Source organism: Ambystoma mexicanum, chromosome 8, assembly GCF_040938575.1.
Source record: "Ambystoma mexicanum isolate Mex_15411 chromosome 8, UKY_AmexF1_1, whole genome shotgun sequence".
Classification (NCBI taxonomy): domain Eukaryota; kingdom Metazoa; phylum Chordata; class Amphibia; order Caudata; family Ambystomatidae; genus Ambystoma; species Ambystoma mexicanum.
The window spans coordinates 499494346-499518573 of record NC_090929.1 but is presented as its reverse complement, the minus strand read 5'-3'; the positions used below and the strand labels follow the sequence as shown (position 1 = coordinate 499518573).

The following is a 24228-nucleotide window of genomic DNA, read 5'->3' as shown; positions in this document are numbered from 1 at the left end:
TATAAGCAGCTCTGACATTTGACGAGTTCACCAACATTTTCACTCCAATGGGCCAGCATACGTTATCCTGTACAAGATGGAAGCATATTCTCCACTCTATTAGGTTGTCTACGTAGATGGCAAATCCTTCCATTTTGCGGAAGTGTCTTCTGTGTACCAGCTACCTCATGTGTATGCGTTTTTAAATTGTTGCAAATGTTTAAATTATTTTCTGATTTGTGCATTGAAATACCCTGATATATGTAGGCTACTGTCCCTTTGTTGGTACTAATTTATAGTTTTGCACTATTTGAACCTTTCATTCTAGTTTTAAAATCATTTTGTAAATAATATCATATACTTTGTTGTTATTATCAATTTATAATTGAGTTGATCCACAGCCTCGTCAATATCCAAGTGCAATGTTTCTAGCTTATTCCTATGGGGTCCTCCTTGAACAGGGCATGTGTTCAATTTTGAGAACCACACTTTATGAAACAAAGTTGAAGATATCACAATTGCTTGACAATGTATAGAAATTGTTCTCTCCTACAGCAGTTTATATCGGCAAGCCAGGGTTGGCAAATGCCCATACCTCAAGGTATTGCAGAGGCTAATGAGTGGTTTTAGAGTGTCCTCTGTTACTAAAGGGGTATTTCGGTCAGATATTGTATTGGTTAAATCGATCAGCCGTGTTTTTTAGATCATACACTGGTCATTCTAAAAAAAGAAAATCCACTGCAACTTGCCCGGGTTTTTATCACTTTAACACTTGCGAAAACGGCAGGTCGGGAACCGCCATCATGTGCTAATCTTATCCGTTGATCCATCGCCCTGTTTAAGTGTTCTCGCAGCACTAATTCAGATCACCTGCCTCTAAAGGTGACATCACTAGACGCTCCCGATGAGCTCCACCTATTTTAATGATGTTAGTGGGCAGCGTAGCCAAACGTACCCTGTCTAATGCAGAACAAGGCACATAAACCCACACATCCACAGCAGACGCAAACCTTTTGTTTCTTTTCACAAAAAGGATGAACCGTTTATTTTGAAGAAAACGGCAATAGCCAGGAGCATAACAAGTAGTTTTTAATTTTGACATAATGCTAAAAAGAGGTAATTAAGTCCACAAAAATATGGCACACCTTTTCCAATCGAGGTTATAGCCAATGAACATCGCATGGTTCTCATTTTTTGTTTGTGTGAATGGTGATCTTATAATGCTGATTTCGTTCATCGATCAATCCCAGTGTTTGCTTTCTTTACAGAAAGTTATCTTCCATTGCCGATTTCTGATCGGCGCACATGGCTTTCCATTACAGAGAAATGAGTGGTTTAGCAAAACGTTCACATCTGCACGTTTTCAGAACCCATAGGCTGCCATGTTGCTCCTATAACTTGAACCGCAAAAGGATAGCTTGGTGTCTGCTGATCGTCCCAGAATATGGTTACCACAGATACGCTGTTGATGATTATTGTCCAATTGCGGTTGAAGGAGCCGTTGACCGGTGAACTGTACCCATGACAGGCGCACATCGGTATAATATAGCATGTAAAACTGAGAATGCAAATATATATTTCTGTACACAATTTATAATTATATACACAGTACATATTTATGTTAACCATCAATTTAAGTTATAATTAACCCGAACAATGTCTATTATTTGCATCAAATTGAATATTCATCCGTCACAACGTTAATCATGTAGCACACAGCACACTTGCCATACTCACTCGCATAAATATTATCTAAAACGTTTCTTCCATTGTCTTATGTTTCCATTCTCCCTATGTTACGGGTGACCAACCGTTTCAAAAGACAGCTCCCAGTAATAGAAAACTTCCTACGTAAGCTTTCAATATAGTGAATTGTATCACTTTGTGCATATTCGACTCATTTTGGCCAAAATGGAACACTATTAATGCCAACCTGTACAGTGAAAAACAACCAAATATTTCAAGTATCCCACATATGAAAGTATATTCTTCCATTTGAACGGTATCAATGTGCCTGGTCCCACAACATGAACACATTCTTTCAAAGATGACACTATGCGAGGTGCATACAGGCTCAGATTCCTCTATACTTCAATAGGGCAATGCCCCCCCCCCAAAAAAACATTTATAGTGTGAGCCAGTTTTTTGGGCCAGTGGGCCACATCTTTTCTGAAATAAACTGAATTTGAATACAAAAGGGATGGGTTAATAAAGAGAACGCACGCACGCTCCCATGGACGGACGGACCGGGAAGGGATGGTTTGGGGGGGGGTGGGCGATTTAGCACCAGGCTGGGTGGACTGTTACAGCCAGGGCAACATGTGCAATGAGCAACAATAAAAGGAAAAAAAAAGTTGACATCACTAAAATTCCAGCATGCCTCGAATGAATGGCTTAAGTCTATTCCAACAATCATATTGATTTCTGCGTTGATGCATGTGCACCTGGTTGTCCTCCACATGTGGGCCTCCACAGTAAGATGTAAATGTGCAAAGGCCATGGGCGCATGTTCATAGTGCACATTGGCAAGACAATCCTTTTATTTTAATGTTGGCTACCATTGTGGCACATAAACCTTTGATCTGTTGCTATCTGGAGCCACTTATGATTCCTCCTTTCCAACGAGGTTTGACTTAATTTATTTTTCTTAGGTGATTTACAAATAACCAATACATATCGGTGCTCCAGATAAGATTTTGAGGTGGGAGTATTTTACTCCCTATTTTTAAACTTTGAGAGTAAATGTGATTTTAAGAGTAAAAATGACTTTTTTTCCTTTGCAAGAGTAAAATGTATGACATCCAGCCGACTGTTAGGATGTGCAGTGTTTCCAATGTTCACCTGTTAAACCATGATTGTATAATATTTCCTTCACTATGTCTATTGTCACTTAGATACTATAGAACATAGAACTGCATCTTATGTAGCAGGGTTCCAAGGAGAGCCAGTGAAGAAGCAGGGCCTTAGTGGGAAGATTGTACTCCTCCTGCTGGGGGTCATCTTATGTCATCAACTTGCAAATAAAAGGTTCTTTACCTTTAAACTACTGGTTATGTGAAAGCCTCCCTTTGTACATAACATTTGGCGACGAGGATGGGATTGGGACCCGGAGGACGACCCCCAGCGCCTTTTCTACAGATCAAGTGTGCTGGCTGTGGAGCGGAGCCAGCCTGACTTGCCTGAGGGAGGGCCTTTTTCAGTGGATTATTGACGGCCTGACATCCAGTGTGTGGCATCCACCGGAGGGACATTGCTAGCACCAGAGGAAAACCCCTGGAGGCTCCGTGGTCTGTGGGAGCTGGAATTGGACCCCTGCAATTTTGTTGAACTTGTGGAGACCGGGCTGGCAAAGACACGGCTTTGGCACTTTTATAATTGGATTTTGGGTTGTGTGTTTTCCGAGCGGCCCCACACTGAGCAAGGTTGAGAAAGGAGTCGCCGCCGATGACCCTGGTGAGGCGCTCCAGGGTGAGTACATAACCAAGCAGCTATCTTTTAATTAGTGTCACCTACCTGTTTGGGTGGGAGCTCTATTGGTTAAACCAGAATTGCAAGCTTGTTATTCTATTCTGCAACTTTGAGACATGGCAAATGTGCCTGCTCCTGTGTTTTTTCTGGCAGTGCCAGGTGAACCCAGGGTTAGATGGGAAGACTGGAAGGAAGGATTCAGCAAATATGCCTTAGCAGTGTTTGGTGCCAACTACTCCAATGAGCGCAAGGAGGCATTGCTATTTCACTGTTTGGGAACTGCAGGCCAAGAGGTCTTAAAGAGATTGCCGGAGCCTTCTGACATTTTGGATGCTGGTCCATATGAAAGGACATTAGCCAAACTGGACAGGCATTTTAGAGTGGAGGAGAACATTATATTGGAAAGATATAAATTTGCCACAAGAGAGCAGAAGAATGGGGAAAGTATCGAGGATTTTGTCACGGCTTTAAGGGGCTTAGCAGTGAAATGCAAATTCACTCACTGTCAGGATGAGCACTTGAGAGACCAGCTAATGATTAAATGTTCCAATGACAGTATTAGGAAAGAACTATGGAAAGAGAGGAACCCCACTTTGGATCGAGCAATTGAGATAGCGAAAATGGTGGAACACACAGATAAGTGCATTGAAGTTCTTCAATCGGATACTGTGAACAATGGTAAACCCAAGTTGGATGAGAGTCAGGGTTCAGTGCTGAAGGTGTCAAAGGTTGTTCAGAGGCAGAGTACGTGGAATCCAAGACGCGCCTCGCAGAATGCTAAAAGGAGCAAAGAGAACAGACCGGCAACTGGCAGAGGATGGCGTCAATGGGTTCCTGCAAAAGATAGCAGAGGGATTCCCAAAGACATGAATTCTTTCAAGATGGTTAGGGATTCAGGACAATCCAGAGGTTTTCCGGGGAGAAGATGCTTTAGATGTGGAAGCTTGTCGCATATAGCCTCGGATAAGGATTGCTTTGCTATTTATATCATATGCAATGAGTGTGGTGTGAGAGGGCACATTGCCCGATGTTGTAGAAATTTTAATGCTGGGTCAAATCAAGTGCATGAAATAAGTGCAAGTTATGAAGATGAGTCATATTGTGAGGATGGCAGAGAAGTGGTATTTACAGTGAATGCTGTCAATGGCAGAGTGAAAATGCAGAAACCTTATGCTGAGGTTGTAATTCGAGGTGTACCCGTACGCATGCTAATGGATAGTGGTGCTGACTACACCTTGATAAGTGTGGAAGTGTGGAGGAACAAATTCGATAGTTGTACTCTGTGGGAAAATACTGTTAAAGCAAATGCTTATGGAGATGTTCCCATAGATATTATAGGTTGCTTTGATGCTGAATTACAGTTTAAGGACAGGAAGGCCAAAGGTTGTGTGTATGTTACCAACAGAGGGGGTGAATTGTTGTCATGGAGTGATCAAGCTGAATTGAAGATAAGGCTTGAGGCAAGTCATCCCGAGCAGCTAATGTCTGTTGCGGGAGGAGAGCCCACAGAGATACAAACCACGTTATCTGGGAAATTGGGGTGTCTTAAGGGCTTTGTACATGTAATTCGCCTAAAGAAAGGAGCTGTCCCTAAGATTGCAAAACTGCGAACTATTCCTCTTGCTCTTAGAGGAGATGTAGAGGAAGAACTCAAGAGAATGGAAAGAGATGGTGTCATTGAAAAGATAGAAGCATCTGAATGGGTCAGTCCTATAGTTGTAGTCAGAAAAGGCAATGGGTCTTTGAGGCTCTGTATAGATCTTAGACATCTAAACAGCATGGTTGTGGCAGACAGGTTTCCTCTTCCCCGAATAGATGATTTGATGGTGGGAGTAGCTGGGTCAAAAGTGTTCTCCATACTAGATCTTAAATCGGCCTACCATCAGGTTGAATTGCACCCTAATTCCAGGGATCTCACCGCCTTCATCACCCCGATTGGATTGTTCAGGTGTGTTCGCATGCCATTTGGTTTGGTCTCAGCCGCAAGTGTGTTTCAGAGTATTATGCATAAATTACTTGGGGGTGAAAAAGGGGTGATGTGTTATCAGGATGATGTTCTTGTATGTGGGAGCGATGAGAAGGAGCATGATGTTCGTTTGAAAAGAGTTTTGGATATTTTGAAGGAGGCAGGCCTCACCGTTGCCTTGGAAAAATGTACTTTTAAAGCCAACAAAGTGGTGTACCTGGGTCATGAGATCACTGGGGAAGGGGTTAGACCCAAGGAGGAGGCTATTGAGGCCATAAAAAGAATGGAGGAGCCTAAATCTAAAGGGGACATACTATCATTTTTGGGACTGGTGGAGTTTTACGGCAAATTTGTCAAGGGGTTAGCAGAAATGTCGAGGAATATGAGATTTCTCACTCGCAAGGGAGTCGTTTTTAAATGGTGTGACCGGTGCAAGAAAGAATTTTTGATGATAAAAGAGGCTATTGTCAATGCTCCCATTTTGAAAATATTTGAGGAAAGTAAACCCACATTGCTTTTTGTTGATGCCAGTGATTATGGTGTTGGGGCTGTTCTGATGCAGGAGGATCAGACAGGTTTACAGACTGTGGCTTTTGCGTCCAGGTCTTTGAAGGGCCCAGAATCTAGATATTCAGTTATTGAGAAGGAGGCTCTAGCATGCGTTTGGGGTGTCGAGAAATTTAAAAGATTCTTGTGGGGGAGGAGTTTCACCATTTGCACTGACCATAAACCCTTGGTTGGAATTTTTACGAAAGGTGGTTTGGAGGGAGTGTCAAGACGCATTATGAAATGGGTCACGGCATTGCAAGGGTTACAGTATACCATGCTCCACGTAAAGGGGGAGGTTAATGTGGTTGCAGACGCTTTGTCTAGATCTGTCCAGAGGGAAATTTCTGACGATAGTGACTTTACAAGTTCAGAGGAGAGTGCAGAAATATTCCAGGTGCATGAAACATTAAAGAAAAGTGAGTGGGATGTGTCTTGCACGGAGGATGTTGTATATCAAGGAGTACTTACTCTGGTTGCAGAAGGTAAAATTAAGAGCCACAGGGGCGAGATGAATGGTTTTGCCAAAGTGAGGGAGGAACTATGGATTCAGGATGGTTATTTATACAAGGGTCACCAGATGGTTGTGCCAGTCGGTATGAGGAAGTCTGTCTTGGAGTTGGCCCATGTTGGGCATTTAGGTCTGGCCAGGACGAAGGGACTTGTGAGGTCTGAATTTTGGTGGCCTGGTATCGACAAGGACATAGAGGAACAAGTCAAAGACTGTGTGGAATGTATTGAGGGAAACAAAGGCTTGAAAGTGCAAAAAGTTCCCATGGTAGTGAGGGAGTCCCCGCGTGTCCCTTGGGACGAAATTGCGTTGGATCTCCTCGGTCCATTTAATATTGGTGGTGGCAGAGATAGCTACCTATTAGTAGTCATGGATTTATTATCAAAATGGCCGGAGGTATGTGTACTCAAGGACATATCCAGTAGTAGTATAATCAGATTTTTGGAACAACTGTTTTGGAGAGAAGGGTTTCCAAGAAAGTGTTTGTCTGACAATGGGACCCAACTTGTTTCCAGAGAGTTTAAAGAATTCTTAGAGAATCATGGGATTGAGCAGGTGAATACTTCTTTATATCATCCCCAGAGTAATGGGTGTGTGGAACGATTTAATAGGACTCTGATGGAGGCTATTAGGATAGCGGTGGCTACTGGAGGAGATTGGGTGAGAACAGTGATGGAACGCACGTTCCAGTATAGGCTAACTACCCATAGTGTCACAGGCGTGAGTCCATTTGAGATCTTGAGAGGAAGAAAACCAAATACTCATTTATGTCCAGGTTGGATGGGCAAATCAAAAATGGTGGATGTGGATCTAGAGAGTGTAAAAAGGAGAATTTTTGAAGCTGGAGTTAGATCCAAGGAGAGGTATGATCAGAAGAATTGTTGTAGGGAACTCAAGGTCAAAGAGGGTGATTGGATTAAAGTCAAGCTCCCCACCAAAGTTCGCAAAGGAGCCTCGTTGTTTTCTGAACCCAAGCAAGTTGTGAAAGACTTGGGTTCGCCAGTGTTGGTCAAAGGAGGAGCTATTTGGAATAAGGAAAGGGTGGCTTTTCCGTTTCAATGTTAATTTGTCTTCAGTTAGTTGGAGACAGGGACTTTCTTGTCACTCTACCTAATCAACCACTAGATGTCATATATCTATGCTCTTGATTTGTGCCAGGACTTGCAGCGCATCCAATGTTTTACCTGTTAAACCACGAGTGTATAATATTTATTTTACAGGTTTCAATTTCAGTTGTTCAATATGTGTTTTACAGGTTTCAATTTTAGTGGGTCCTCACCCACACAGTTACTTGTTATGTTTAAGGAGGAGAGGTGTTAGGATGTGCAGTGTTTCCAATGTTTACCTGTTAAACCATGAGTGTATAATATTTCCTTCACTATGTCTATTGTCACTTAGATACTATAGAACATAGAACTGCATCTTATGTAGCAGGGTTCCAAGGAGAGCCAGTGAAGAAGCAGGGCCTTAGTGGGAAGATTGTACTCCTCCTGCTGGGGGTCGTCTTATGTCATCAACTTGCAAATAAAAGGTTCTTTACCTTTAAACTACTGGTTATGTGAAAGCCTCCCTTTGTACATAACACCGACGTGTGCAAAAACTGTATGGAAATCATTACTATGCGGCAGTTTTCTGCATTGTGACAGAATACACCTTTCCGTTTTTCTCTAAGGTGTGGCCATTCTATCTCTCCAGTATGTATATATTTAAATGTTGAAAACAAAAAAACCTAGCCAATTGCATAGTAGAGCAAGCATGAATTGTGTTGTGTGTTTTGAGGTCTGATAGCAGAATTGCCTTTTGATGTTTAATGAAAGTCCTAATTTCCTGGAGCTATTACTACCTTATGGTATGCAAATGTTATGATACAACAGCGCAGAGGGGCAAGGGCTTCATGCTATATTCTATATTTAACCTCAAGGTCAAATGGTTATTTATGTAGCACTTTTGGCAAAGCGCTGTGCATATTTATCACAATTATCACCAAACCGAAATCTGTACTCCTTTATCGACCTTGAAAGGATGACAGTCTGGGTTGGCCTTGCCAGGATTTGAACCTGCAACCTACACATCGCAGCAACGAGTGCTCAGCTGGCTGAGCTATCCTATTGGCTAACATCCCTCAGAGGTCAGTTAACTGAGTATCAACTGGGGTATAATAATCACAGTGCCTAGATGTTGGACAAACCATTTATGAAGCGCTACATAAAGTTAAATACCTATCTGGACTATCACAGGGACAGGTTTTGCTGAGTTTCTATTTCAATTACAAATGTAACTTTTGTTTGTTTTTGAACAGCGCTTGCACTTCCTGGAGTGTCAGGTTTTGGATGTTTTAACTGTAGTCTTGAATATTTGAGAGGCTAGAACACATGTGATTGTGAGCAAAGACTCTACTGCCACTGACCATTTATATTAATGTACCCCATTGACTGCAAGGTTGAATGGATGTAAACTAGACCGTGCATAGTCATAATTTAATGTACACTCGAATTATAAAAACAGTGTGTAAAATGATGGGTGTAAAAATGATCTGCCTCTGCATGATTATGCGCACAGGAACTCAGAAAAATACAATTGTGCAATACTGGTTTGCTTTCACTGGGGGGGGAAAAAGCATAATTTGTTACAAAATATTAATTCTCACTTGCACCTTAGTCTTCCATCTTATTTTACAATCTTAAAATGCTAGGAAAATAAACATGCACAGTGCTTCTGTTTTCTCCATGAGCAACAACAGAGCAGAAGTTGGATGGAAATAAACCATTCCTTTTATCACACTATGCAGTTTCTTTTTTTTGTTTGTATTTCTCTGAAGCCTTTCACAAAAAACAAATTCGAGGGGATTGGGCCCTCCGACGTATTCCATATCTTTGACAGTAATCACCACAGCTGTGCTGCTTCGGAAACATTTTTTTTTTCTGCGTCGATGACGCCGATGCACCGTCCCCAAGGACCTCCTCCGACGGCCGACGTCACCCGATGTGATAAGTAGGACGCATGACGCCCGTAGCCTCAGTTCCGTTTTTTTCCGCGAACGTGTTTGCTTTGTGAATCTCGGTACGCCTTGACTCTTTGGAGTTTCTGTTGTATTCTTCTCGGTTCTTTGAACCTGGTCGGTTTTTGTGAAAAAGTCTGTTCGTGACGATGTCTACCTCGTCTTCAACCCCGCGTCCGGGCTTCAAGAAATGTGGGCGGACTGTGGGTCCAAGATGTCGGTAACGGACTCGCCCGACGCCTGCCTCTGGCGCCTCGGGGAGACTCGCGACACGGACGACTGTGTCGACTGCCAGTCGCTCATGGCCAAGGCCTTGCGGGAGCGCAAGAAGTTGTCGGTAGGTAGGGTGTCTAAGCCCCAGAAGTCAAGGTCTGCGGGGCTTTCAACGGATGATTCGAGAGGCGACTCTCTGCGTCATCGTCGGAGGTCCGATGGGTCTCCTTCCAGGAGTCGGTCTCGCCACTCCTCGGCCTCTTTGAGGCATTCCCGGAATTGCCGGCATTGGTCGCCTTCCCCGTCCTCTTCCAAAGACTCCGCCCGTCGGCAGGTCGCTTATCCCACCATGCAAGCGACACCGGGTGGGGTTGGTCGTGATCGGTCGAGAGACACTGCTCGCATGCCTTTGGGCTCAGGTGGTAGGCACGGTTCGCGGGAGAGGTCCCGCTCGGACAAGGGTAACCGTTCTCGCCATGCCCGTTGCAGGTCCCGGTCCTCGACGCGCTTGAGACGATCCTGTGCAGTTTTAGAGGAAGACGTCGACGCCTGTGGCGCCGAGGTCGTCAACTACCGCTCTCGAGGCTCCGCCTCCGAGGGTGTCATCGACGCTATCGGCGCCTAGGTCGTCGAAGGACACGCTCGGAGCTCTGGCTTCGAGGCCTGTGTCGACGCCGCCGATGCTGGCGGCGCTGTGGCTGACGTCGACGCCGATTCGCTCGACGCCGATTCGCTCGACGTTGATTCTCTCGGCTAGGGGTGCCACGGTATTCGTTTTATGACGGTACAATAACCTCTTGCCAAATGACGGTATATTATGGTTATCGCGGTATAGCAGGTGGAGTTAACTAATCTTAACAAATATTTTCTAAAAGGTCATAAATTGTCAGATTTATCAACACAAACAAAACCAGGCACCCAGGGCCAGAATTGGGCTTTTCAACATACTTTCCACTGAAATGCCACCCCTTTCTTCCACCAAACAGAAACGCACGTGTGGGGAGGAGGAGGAGGAGGAGGAGGAGGGGGGGGGGGGTGGGGAGCCCTGCTGCGACTGGCAAAGCAAACTAAATAGCTTTTCTTAAGTGGTCATTTAGGCTTTTAGCTCCCCCACTGGCTACTGGTGAAGATGAACAAGTTGCCATCTTGATAACCTGCATGCCACAGATCAATGGAGGCTGATGGTAGTATACGCTTGTGCGCATACACACACACACACACACTCTCTCTTTACGTTACAGCCTTTAGTTTACTTGCGGGCCAAAAGGTGTTCAGTAATCACGGACATGTTACCCTTTGGTATGGCAGCAGGGAATACCCACAGAGATGAGTGAATTTCGCAGTGTGACTTATATGTAAATTCAATGATAGAGCCAGGGAAATCCCCCATTGTCATATGTTTAGCTAACATTATCCATTATAAATATAAAAACCCCAAAGCCGCCAACCCAAAGTAAACCCTTATCCTTCTTGGCACTATATTTATTCTTCCAACTGCTAACATTGATTTTGTGTCAGGCACGTGTGGTTTATGGAATGGCATTAAAAACTGCTCCAACTGAAACTACTTGGCAGATGGCACATCCAACAGTGCAAGACCAAGACTGCGCAGCACTTGCTTATTGCAGCCTTTACAAATCAGATTGAAAAGCACACTTAACGGAATAAACGGTATACCGGTATGAACAATGTGACGGTTATTATTGTTCAATTAAGTGGTTCACGGTATCTTTAACGGTATACCTTTATACCGTTACATCCCTACTCTCGGCGCCCTCGACACCTTTCGAAGCGGTGGTGTCGGAGGGGCCCCGTGGCACGGGGGTAGCCCCTAGAAAGGCTCTGGCATAGCTTTGGTCCCCAGGTGTCTTCCTCTCACCGCCTGGAGTACATTTCAGAGGGTGATGAGGGCTCTGATGAGGGCTTGGTTCCGGTTACGGTGCCAGATGAGCTTCTCTCGGACCATAGCCAATTTGATGACCTGAGGCAGTCACTGCATGATGCCAGTGGACTGGACACCTCTCCAGAGGTGGAGTTCTGTAGGCCTGAGCCTGGTACTCATGCCGATTCTTCGTACCGGCGCCTTATGTCTCGGGTCACCGAGTACTTGGGATGGTCAGCTCCCCCATGGGAGGTTGTTCAGGATGATCTCACAGACATCCTCGATCTTGGTCCCCCCACTGACCCGGTACTGCCGTTTCATATGGCTCTGCAGAGAAGGGTGACGGCGGCTTGGTCTGCTCCGGAGAGTCTCTCGGCAATGGGCAAGTCTTTGTCGCGAAAATACCGTCCAGCCAGTAGCGACCCCTGCTACTTGTCCAGGCACCCCACTCCGGAGAGTTTGGTGGTGCAGGCGGCTATGGCCCCGGCAAAGCAGGCATCGTATCCTACCATCCCTCCGGATAGGGACGACAAACGTTTTGATGGCTGGGCGAAGAAAGTGTTTTCTTCAGGAGGTATAGCGCTTCAGACGGCCAACTCTGTATGTGCCTTGTCTCGTTTCACACACACTCTGTGGAACTGTGTTGCATTAGCGACTGAACATATTCCCGAAGGGGACGAACGGGATGGTTTCCTTGCTATGGTTCAGGATGGCAAGGATGCCATGTGTGAGGCCGTTCAGTCGGGTTTGGACATGGCAGATTGTGTCAGCCGGTCCATGGCGGCGAGCACCGTAATATGCAGGTTTGTGTGGTTGCGGAAGTCGGGATTCGCTTCTGATGTGCAGTCCTGGCTCCTCAACATGCCCTTTGACGGTGAACATCTTTTTGGCAGCAAGGCTGACAAGAGCCTTGAGAGGTTGCAGACCTCCAAAGCTGCAGCAAAGTCGTTGGGCGCTGCGGTTCGACAACCTCCGCCTTTTCGTCCTAGGGGACAACAATGGAGGGGAGGTTCCTTTCGCTATTACTCGTCCTTCAGTAAAGCGAGAGGAGCTGTCGGTCAAAGAAGCCACCGTAAGAGTGCCAGACGTGGAAAACAGGGTACTCGAGGTGCCAAGGCCGCTCGCGCAGTTGCCTCTTTGCCCTCAGGCAACGCTGCAGCCGCAGTCATGAGGCCAGGTCCCATGGTTCGCCGGTTGGGGGAAGGCTGGCGCAGCATCTTGTAGAGTGGCGTGCCATTACGTCAGATGTGTGGGTTCTGGAGATCATAACCCACGGCTACTGTCTTCCCTTTCGGCAGAGGCCTCGCGACAATCCACCTGGGAACCTCTTTGAAGAGTCTGGATCCGCTCCTTGCGCAGGAAATTCAAGCCCTGCTGGAGAAAGGCGCCATAGAACTGGTGCCTGTAGCGGAGAGGAACAAGGTTTGGTAGTCCCCTTATTTTTTGATTTCGAAGAAAGATGGGGGATTGAGACCCATCATGGACTTGGGCGGTTTGAACAAACTCCTCCGGAAGGACAAGTTCAAGATGGTTACTCTCTCTCGTCCTCCAGGCCCTTCAACTTCAGGACTGGTTGGTGTCTCTCGACCTCAAGGACGCTTACTTCCATGTGCCGATCCATCCCAAGCACAAGAAGTACCTGCGGTTGGCGACTCGCACTTTCAGTTTCGGGTCCTGCCGTTCGGATTGACCTCTGCCCCGAGGGTTTTCACCAAGCTCATGGTGGTGGTGGCAGCGCATCTCAGGAAGGGGGGGGGATTCACGTCTACCCCTACCTGGACGATTGGTTGATCAGGGGGAGTTCTCCCGAGCAAGTCCTGGATCATCTGTCCGTCACCTGCCACTCCCTTCACAAGCTGGGCTTCTCCCTCAATTTAAAGAAGTCCCATTTGACGCCAACACAGCGGCTCCAGTACATCGGAGCAGTGCTCGACACATCTCAGGGGCTGTGTTTTCCTCCCCAGGTGAGGGCTGTTCACATTCAGCAGATGGTGCACAAGTTTCAACTTGCCCAGACGCTCCCGGCGTTTGAGTTCTTGAGGTTGCTCGGCCTCATGGCATCCTGCATTCTTCTGGTGCCAGCGGCTCGTCTGTGGATGGGATCTTTGCAGTGGGCACTCAAGATGCAGTGGTCGCATTCTTCCAGCAGGATGTCGGACCCTGTTCAGGTGCCACCCTTGGTCGCCCAGGACCTTCTGTGGTGGGCCGTCGAAGGCAATCTGATGAAGGGGGCCCTATTTTGGCTGCCCTGGCTGGAGGTGACGATCGTGACGGACGCATCCCTCACGGGATGGGGAGCTCATGCCAACGAGTTGCAGTTAGCGGTCGTTGGTCTCCGTCGGAGTTCAGCATCCATATCAATCTGTTGGAGCGGAGGGCCGTCAGGCTAGCCCTGAAGGCTTTTCTGCCAACTGTGCGAGGAAAGAGTGTCCTGATTCTAACGGACAACACGGTGGCCATGCACTACCTCAACAAAAAGGGGGGGGGGACAGGGTCACTTCCTCTGTGCAGGGAGGCGATGCAGCTCGAGTTCTAGTCCATCCAGCAGGAAGTTTGGATCTTGGCTGTTCATCTGGCCGGAGACGACAACGAGACGGCGGACGCTCTGAGCAGGCAGAGCACGATCTCTCGAGTGGGAGCTGGCTCAGGAGATTCTCCTGGAGATCTTCGCCCTTTGGGGGACCCCTCAAGTGGATCTGTTCGCCTCAAGTGTCAACCGGAAGTGCGAAAGTTTCTGCTCGCGGGAATTTCCTCCAAAAGGAGCCTTAGGAGACGTGTTCGTGGTGGAGTGGTCATTCCCACTGCTGTACGCTTTTCCTCCAGTCCCCGTCATCCTGCAAGTACTGCGGAGGTTACGGAGGTTCGGTTCCCAGATGATCCTCATTGCTCTGGCATGGTCCAGGAGGATGTGGTACCCGGACCTTCTCGACTTGTCCATCTGCCATCCACGTCGTCTTCCCTACCGAGACGATCTGCTCTCACGGGAGGGGGGGGTCAGGTTCTCCATCCAGAGGTCAGATCCCTCAACCTTCACGCTTGGCTTCTGAAAGGTTGAGTTATAAGGATTGGGACCTCCCTGAAGAGTGTTGGAGGTGTTGCTCTCGGCCAGACGGCCGGCAGCAAAGTCTCTGTGCCGTTGCCGTTGGCGTAAATTCTGCGACTGGTGCAGAGTTAAGAATGTGGATCCTTTTGAGTGTGACATTCCCATGGTTCTGTCTTTTTTGCTTTCCTTGGCCCACAGGGGCTTGCAAGTGGGTATCATTAAAGGTTACCTGGCGGTGCTGTCCATATTTAGCGCTCGTCTGAAGAATATTCCTATTTTAAGATTCCTTTAATTTCTCAGTTTTTGAAAGGGCTCACTAACGTCTTCCCTCCGTCACCTTTTCTGGTGCCCGGTTGGGATTTGAACCTTGTTCTTAAGTTTCTTATGGGTGCTCAGTTTGAGCCTTTGCATTCTTGCCCTTTGGGACTGTTAACTCTTAAAACTGTTTTTGGTTGCGGTTACTTCCACTCGCAGAGTGAGTGAGTTACAGGCACTTTTAGTTAAGCCACCCTTCACTGTGTTTCATAAGGACAGGGCTGTCCTTCGAGTTCGCCCTTCCTTTCTTCCGAAGGTGGTGTCGGAATTTCATTTGGGCCAGAAGGTTGTTCTTCCGGCATTCTCTCCTCCTCCGCATCCTGGTAAGGAAGAGGTGACGCTCCATAGGCTTGATCCTAGGAGAGCATTGAGCTTTTATATTTCACGCATGTCCCTGGTCAGAGTGGATGATCAACTCTTCATTGGTTACGCTGGAAAGCGTTTGGGACAAGCTGTGACGAAACAGACTTGGTCTCGTTGGATTATTTTGGCTATCTCCGTGTGTTACCGCTTGGCGGGTAAGGACCCACCAGCTGGCTTGCGGGCCCCTTCTACCAGGGGTATGGCTGCATCTACTGCCCTACAGAGGGGTGTTCCTATTCGTAACATCCGTGATGCAGCCACCTGGGCTTCTGTACATACTTTTGTACGTCACTACTCCCTCGATTCCATCCGAGGACAGGATCTGCCCTTTGGCAAGGCAGTCCTTTATTCCCCAATTTGATTGGGCATGCTAAATTTGTGTTCTAAATTCTTTTCCCACCTCCTTGCTTTGGTACTGCTTTGGGAGTCTGTCAAAGATATGGAATACGTCGGAGGACCCAATCCCCTCGAAGAACAAGTTACTCTCTTACCTGGTAACGTTCTTTTGATGGGATGGTCCGACGACGTATTCCATATTGCTCCCTCCCTACCTTCCCTGCTGCAGAATTTCTTATGCGATTGCAGCTTATGTTTCCGCAAGGCCTTGTGTGTCTGACTGGCAGAAGACTGGTGTTGCACGTTCTGGGGGGAAAAACTACAACTGAGGCTACGGGCGTCGTGCGTCCTACTTATCACATCGGGTGATGTCGGAGGAGGTCCTCGGGGACGGCGCATCGACGTCATTGACGCAGGACGCAGACGCTGAAAAAAAAAAAAAGTTTCTGAAGCAGCACACCTGTGGTGATTTCTGTCAAAGATATGGAATACGTCGTCGGACCATCCCATCGAAAGAACGTTACTAGGTAAGAGTAACTTGTTCTTCTGTTTCAGAGGTTTTTATTCATGGCTTGCAATTACATCCATGTAGATAAAAATCAAAAGAAGCTTTCTGGTTTCTGTCAAGTAACCTGACCTTTGCACTGCTCTCTGCTCTAAACGTGTGTGCAAACGTAAACCGAAAAATTAGAAAGCTGTTGTATTTACAAGATTTTCATGTGCAAAAATGTCCTTATCTGGGGGCCTGGCGCCTATACTAAAAGTGTTTTCAAGGTGCCACAGGACAAAAAAAGGGGGGGGGCAGGGAAGGAAAAATGAGAACGGTTCTACTAGGCTTTGTGGCCTTCAAATCATTCAAGAGCAGTGACAAGAAGTGCAGGAGGAGGCAGTGGGAAGTGGGGGGGAGGTGTAGGTCGGGGCAGAAGGGGGAAAATGGTAGGGTGGGAGGGAGGTGCAGTGCAACAGGAGGTATTCAAGTGCAGGGGGAGGAGGATGAGGGGAAGAGGGCCAATGAGGCTAGCCAATGGCTGAGGGGATGCCAGCTGGCCAATTGCCATTGGAAGGCAGGGAGTGAGGACACATGCGAAGCGCAAGGACGGAGGTGGACCCGGCTCAGTAGGGATGCACACCACACCACGCCAGTCTTGTCATAGGGATTTGGAGGGGGCAGAAGGGCAGGTGCAGGTTTTGGGGGGTGGGCAGGAACACTGGGTGCTGGGGTATATTGGGTGAGGAGGGCCAGGTGCCCTGTGGAGCTCAGAAGGGACCAGCCAACCAGTCAATCCAACAGAGGGGGGTGTGGGGGCTTTTGCAGAGGTGAGGGAATGAAGAAGAGAAAGGTTGGGTCTTGAGAATCTTATGGAACTTAAGGAGATCAGGCAGAATCCCAAGAGGGGCAGGGAGGCAATTGGAGGGATGCTCCTGCTGAGGAAAGAGATTTACCCCCACACTCTGCTAGGAGTAACGTCTGATCTACAGAGAATGTTGCAGCTAGATGACAGAGGGTCTCTTAGAGGGAGGTATTTGGGGAAGGAGTCGGATGTAGTGGGGTCCTTGGCCCCAGAAAGCTTTGTGGATGATGCAGAGGATCTTGAACTTGATCCTCTAAGCCACCAGGAGCCAGTGGAGCTATTTTTGGGCTTCAGTGATGCAGTCCGTGGGCTTGAGGCCAAGAATAAGTCTTGCAGTTCTATTCTGCATTATTTGAAGGGTGCGAAGGGAGGATTTGGGCATATTAAGGAATAGGCTGTTGCAGAAGTCCAGCCTGGAGAGGACCAGAGCTCTGGAGACGTTGAGTTTCTGAATGTCTGCTGCTCCAATTTTCTTAGATTCTTCAACTATTGAGTTCATTACAAGCAGTGCTCGAAAACAGGATTGGATAAGCAGGAATTGCAAGTAGTGCCTGGGTATCCAGCAGTAACCGGTCACCAGGAGCTGCGACTAGGCAACAAGGAGCTAGTTTATAGTGTTACATTAGTTGGCTTGGGGAGCCAAATGTCGCTCCTGCTAATTGTTAGTTTTAAACTTGACAGTCTCTTCTACATTTGATGTGAGTCACATACTTGAAATAACCAGACAGACCTTTATTGATTTAGTATAAATAAATTATATTGATGGTAATAAATACAAAAATCAAAGAAAAAATAGAAATGTTGAGGCAAATCTGCTCACAAACAGTAATTAATTAAATATATCATTGAACAGTGACATCTCAAGTGCCCTACTATTCCATTTATTGTACAATGAAAACCGTTTCCAAACACTGTGCAAAAGCTTAAAACTGGCTTTATTCAACTTTGGGAAGAGAGCCACACATTCGAATCTTGAAGGCAACCTTTCAACAAGCTTGAGGGCAAACCTTTTTTGTAATGTTCCGTGGCATAGACTGGGCCCTGGAAACAAAATCTGGATCAATTCCATGCGTTTGCTGGCCAGCACATTCAATGTCCGATTTTTCACAAATTCAAAATCTTTCGGCTGGAAGGCTTCTTTTGGTAAACTCCTGGTAATCCCAAACATTCCTGCAGTTTTTGCTTGTTCCCTTCCAATGTTCTTGTGTGCAAGTACAGTCAGTCTTGTTCTGGCCTCCATACCGTCTATGCCAAAATGCAACCTTTTAGGCCTGTACTTGGGCACATATTATGGAACAACAAAACACTATGGGGGTGGAGGGGACTCTTGAGCGGCAACTTCCGCCTGATGATCACTATTTTTTATTTATTTAAACTTGTATTTATTGGCAGCTTAGTACAGTACACCTTGTCAGGAGAGACATGAACATCTTATGCATTTAACCACAATTCTTTATACACACACAGTTCACTTATCAGCTTGTCAGATCGCAGTACAATTATCCCAATTCTTCAAGCTTTTCTGGTTAAAAATACATTTGTATATATAGAGGCGACTCCTGGGCACTCTCAGATCTTTTAACAAGGTAACTGCCTAATTCAGTCCACGCATTTTTTGGACGGGATGGCATCGGTAGGGAATTTATATATTCTTCCTCGCACGTCTGAGTCCAGGCAAGTGCATTAAGCCACATTGTAAAGGTAGGAGGTGAAGATCACTTCCAGTATTTCAGAATGCATTTCTTAGCCACCATGCACCTATATTTAACAAAGTTGATTTTTTTTTCTTAACATTGATATTGTCCCACAATCCAAATGGCACCCCCAATGGTTCAGGATCCACCAGTCTGGCAAGTGTTCTACCTGGGCGTTCCCCTTCCCCATATCTCCTTGCCTCCTGTGGGTGCAAAAAGTAGCGGATTTCACGCAAGGCATGCGACTCAAAGGTCTCCAATTCCTCCTGTATCTGTGCCAGTTTAGTAGGGGTAGCTGCAGTTGAGCATTCCTGCCCTAGGACCTTCAGTTTGGCTTCCTGACCGATTAAGGTCGTTCCTGATCATCTTTAGTATTCCCGCCTCCCTCGAGATGGACATGCCCCTTATGTACACCTTGAAGGCCTCCCAGCGCACCCCAGCTGTCGTGTCATGCTGTTTGTTACACTCAAATGTTTCTATCCGAGCAGATCTTGGCTTTAAATACAATTCCTTTCAGAGCTTCCGATTTAAACTGCCAGGTGGCACAGGGGGGCCGGGATGTTCCCAGTCCTATAGATGGCGTCACCGGGGTATGGTGGATAAAGTGCAGGTGAGCATCTCTGCTGTAAAAACGACTTTGATCTGTTAGGCAAAGTCAAAAAGGCAGAGAGGCTGAGTGAGGTGTGACGGATCAGAAGGACAGAGACATGTTTCTTGCATTGCTGGACTTTTAGATTGCAATATTTTAGCAATTATGGGACTGGGAAAGTGTCTGGGCTTGGGGCGCGGGGCCAGTGCAGGGTGCGCTTGTTAGAGGGTGAAAAACGAAGACATCTCAGTGTTACCCAGTAAGTCTTTCAGCAAGTTTTCAACTGCTAGCTCCAGCCGGCCTTTGAGTGCATCCTCCGGCACTCCATGAAGAAATAATGTTCACATTATTGAACGGGATTCCAAGTCTTCACATTTCGCCTTGACGGATTTCATGTCTCGGGTTAGAGAGGCTACTGTGTCCTGGAGTGCTTGTATTCCATCCTCATTTGCCCCAATCCTGTATTCCGCCTCTGTGATTCTGGTGCCTGCGTGGTCGAGTTGCGATTTGAGTGATGCCACGTTTGCATTGATATCATCCAGCTTTTCGTGGAAGGACGCAACATTTTTAGCCATGGATTTTCCAACATAGCGGTCAGGTCCGGGGTTAGTGAGGCGGCGGAGTTGGATGCGTCTTCAGGAGCTGATCCATTTCAGGCCTAGGTGCTGCCTTTGTGTATTTGTCCATGACGCCGGTTTTATTGGATCCCCGGGATGTAAGAGACATTTTCTGGACTGGTAGCTCGATTCCCCTGTCCAGTCGCCCAGTGTCTGTTCCCAGGCGACTCTATTGACCGCGGGGGTGGGGGCCCCCCCCACGTCGTCAGCGGAAGCAGCAGGTTGTGAAGTATAGGGAGTGATAATGGGGCGCTAGTTGCTCCCTCCGGAGTCATACGTGCAGCTCTGGGGTCCCAGATGGCACCACCAGCAAGACTGTGCGCCAACCTGCAGGGGGGCCCAACTCGCCATCTGGGTGTGCTCCGGGGTGCAGCCGTGAGAGTAGGCCAGGATACTGGGCCAGTGATGCAACTCAAGTTAGCGCTCCGGAAGCTTCACCTCTCCGCTCAGGTCTCAGCAGGCGGTGTCTCAGAGGATCTGCAAACAATCGATTGCCAGCGCGGCACAAGTGTAGTGGGGCGAGGAGTACATCTGTGCTATTAGTCTCCTCCGCTGCGTAGCTAGGGCCTGTCGTATTGTACTGCAGCTGGGGGTTGGTGTTCCCAGGGAGTTAAATATTGTATGCGTTGTAGTCGCAGAGGACATGGGGAGCCAGGCGCGGGGCACATGTGGCAGATGCACTTACTTGGTGCTTGTGGATCACTGAAATATGTTGGCCCTGGCCGCTAGGGAGAGTGCACTACAGTGGGGGCGAGCAGCTGCGACAGCCCCCAGCACCAGGCACCGCGCAAAGGACAATGTCTCTGGCGCAGACCGCGCTGCTCGTATCCGGTGATGATCTTTCACGGGCATAGTGTCACTTCAGGGCAGATTACTTGCAGTGGTGCCACAGCAGGGGCCTCAATATGACGCTGGTCGACCGCCTCGCCTACGGCTCAGCTCCTCACAGGATACAGGATATTCCCCAATGCGGGCAGCCAATAGAAAGGGGGGGCGACTGTCCCCCACCTCAACAGAGGCACAGGTCTTGTGCACCAGAATTTCCTCGATCGGACTGCCCTGCGGCGATCAGCGTGGCCCGCGGCACCGGCAGCGCCCCCAGCCAATGGTGCGTAATGGCTGGTGTCCAGGTCACCAACCGTCAAGTGCCTTTGCAGTCCTCGTTGGTTCCCCCACCCCAGTCAGTAGCGGAGGGTCCAGGGGCGAGGGAGGCAAGCAGGACCGCTGCACCTCTCTCGCTGCACTACTGCTTCTCACATGGCGGGGCGGCCTGGCGGTCCGCAACGGGTATTCAGCTAGCCGCAGGGCAGTCACCTGGTCAGGGAGGAAGGCCCGTCGGGTGTTCCACCGGCCACCAATAGTCGCGGCAGACACGGCAGGTTGCTGCTCGGAGTGGTTCTCCCCTTCAGGGATGCAGTGCTTCCAGATTTGGCTGTGACGTGCCGGCAGCAGCGTTCAGATACAGGCACCGCTGCGCTCCTCGCCACGGAACGCAGGCAGTCAAATCTTCTTGCCTGGTTGCTCAATCAGTGCCTCCCCACCTTCAGGACCCCTTGGGCTACTTATCAGGGTCACTGGATCAGCAGAACCTCCATTGTCTGCTGGTCTTCGTTGGATTTGTGTGGAGCTAACGTTCTAGGGAGCCATCTTAGCAGCTGCTCCGCAAGCCCATTCTCCCTGAAAATCACAATTGTAACGCACTAAACAGACGACTATATTCACAACTTCACAACAGTCGCCTATAGCTCACTAAATCTCCCTATTGGAAAGTCTGAATATCCCTCATTATGATGACTTGTCTGTCTCCCAGTAGGCGCATACGTGCTGCCTATCTAGAATGGGGGATAGTGGATGAGCTGATCCTAGGCTAGCTCACGACTTTCCAGTCTGCTTGTATTTAAAACCCGAACACTCTGTTTCTTATTTTAATCTCACCCTCCTGAGTGCATACAAATTAAACCGATAATTCTGTGAAATATAAAAAATCATAATTTTATCAACCCGGGCACTCGATCAGTCAGTGTCCTGGGGGTTCAGGCGATTAGCCTGAACGCTAAGTATCGGTCTACAGGTTTCAGCAGATTTTGCTAGGTCTAGCCGCTTTCTCCAGGACCAGAACACAGCCCGGGGTTGCGTTCTTATAATAAAACAGAAGGATGGTCAAACTTCTCATCTGTATGGGTCAGGAGGCATATTTCTTTTTCTGCTTTAAGCCATCATAATTCTGGTGTTTTGCAAGGAACTTGGTGTTAGTTCTTCCAGAATCTCCCCAATGGCTATTGAATGGCCACTTGCAGGTATCCATGTTTCCTTGGTTTTAGCTCAATTGCATTTTCTTCTTTCCGTTAATGCAATGAGCTCTCTTCCTCGCTGGGTGCCCGCCACTCGCAGACCTATTTGAAAACTGTACCTGATGACCTTCAGAGATGTCTCAGGAGTTGGTGCGAGATCGTCCTGCAAGATGTATTGCTTCAGTTGTGGCCCCTTTAATATGTTGTAATGTTATTTGGTTTCACTGATTGAATTTTTTGCTAAGCAGCTAAAGTTTATAAACAAGAACATACAGCATTCATATAGTGAAACGGTCTATTATTCAGTGACGGTACCTTTTGGTTTTTTTTTTACGTTTACTTTAATTGTTGCATGTGTTTCTGCGATAAATACATCAAGGTTGTTGATCTAATGCTTTGCAATTTGCTGACCGCATTGCAAATTATCAAAAAAATACAATTTCTTAAATGTAAAAAAGATATTGTTAATCAATAAATGATCACTTCTCCTCCTCCAGACTGCTTGCCGTAGAAGAATAGTACGTTGAAGTTCCATTCTCTGCCTATATAACAGTAATTGTAATACTAAAGATGTAACATTAAAAAGCAAATTGCATGTAAAAGATGGTCCATATTGACCAAGAAGCCTATGAGCCAGTTTATATCAAAAGCTAATTATACATAACAATCAATGTTTTTAAGTTGAACTTGAACAAATACACTTTTTGTATAGTCTCATCTGAAGGAATAGTGTAAATAAATTACTTGAAAGGTGAATGAGATTGCTGTTGACTCTGGAATAGTGGTCGATGTAGCATCAGTCCTTTTAATCCATGTATATAGTCATAATACGAATGTCCATTTTCTATTGAACAATTGTATAATTTAGACCACAGCAAAAACCATTTAAAAAAGTTTGTGTTAAAGTTATGTTGGACGTGTCTGTGGTTTCCTCCATGGTAACGGTCTGTAATTACATCAGTGCGTTTTACCTAAAGACGGGCATGGTAATTTATTTTTAAATGACCTATTTTTAAAGGACGCAATGGGACTGTGCGTTTGTAAAGGCTCCCAGTGCACTGAACTATTAGAGTTTCTTTAAAGTGCGGATACACCAGTACATTGTGTCACGAAGGAAACTAGTGTAAAACATATATCAGTGGAAATATTCCCCACAAGGCTGAAAACAGTTCATTGTTACCTGTTCAGACTATTTCAATATATTGAGTGGTCTTTTATAAGACCTATTATACGGGCACATTTGGAAAATGGTAAAATAAATTAAACGCAGCGTACGCTACTCGGCCAGGTCAGCATGTGCTGAAATTCAGTTGGAACTGCATTGGGAAGTAATTAGCGAAGTAGTCTGGGACGATGCTTTTTAGTGTACTGTAATTGTTTGTACATATCTTATGAGAAGTGTATGCTGCAGGCGCGGAATCAATTGCCCCTCAATTCATCCGAGACATCCTTGGCTCTGCTTTCAATTTCAGACACTGGAAATCCACAGCTCGAGCTATTTTATTAATTTTAAATCCTTTGGAAATACATGCAAGGCTGTACTCTGACTTTTAGCATGGCTGTTATTAGTGCAACCCAAAACGATACAAGAAAGCATTGCTGGATTGTCCCTATGATCTGTTAAAGAAATATAAATAAGTATTACTATTGAAGTATCAGTGAGTAAATCAAACGTCATATTCCTTTGATAATTAAAACAAATTACTTTATAAAAATCCATCCTAAAACAAACAAAAAAAATGCGTTGTTTGGGCATGTGTGCTACAACCCGTCTACATACAAGTGTAATTTTGCCAAATGACAAGGCGCTGGAAAGGTTAAATAGCCATTTCTTTGCAGATGCAGTGCCCCGCTCTTCCTGAACATGCCATTCTCTGTCCAGCGTAGCAATATCTCAGCCCATTTTATTCATCTATCCTTCACTTTGCTCTACAACTCTACCCAGAGATACAGACCCCTTGTTTTCCTGCGTGCCCGTTCTCCTCTCCAGCACTGTATTCCCTGTCTATCGAATGCTGAGGTGCAACTGACCCTCTACTCCTGCACCTGTATGCCTGTCCTCCCT

At 46.8% G+C, this 24228-nt stretch overlaps 1 protein-coding gene across 5 annotated transcripts in view; it reads left to right on the top strand.

Annotated features, from left to right (window-relative positions):
* Positions 1 to 24228, top strand: part of NADK (NAD kinase) — a 798433-nt gene that overhangs the window by 337476 nt on the left and 436729 nt on the right. The gene's annotated exons all lie outside the window — the stretch shown is intronic.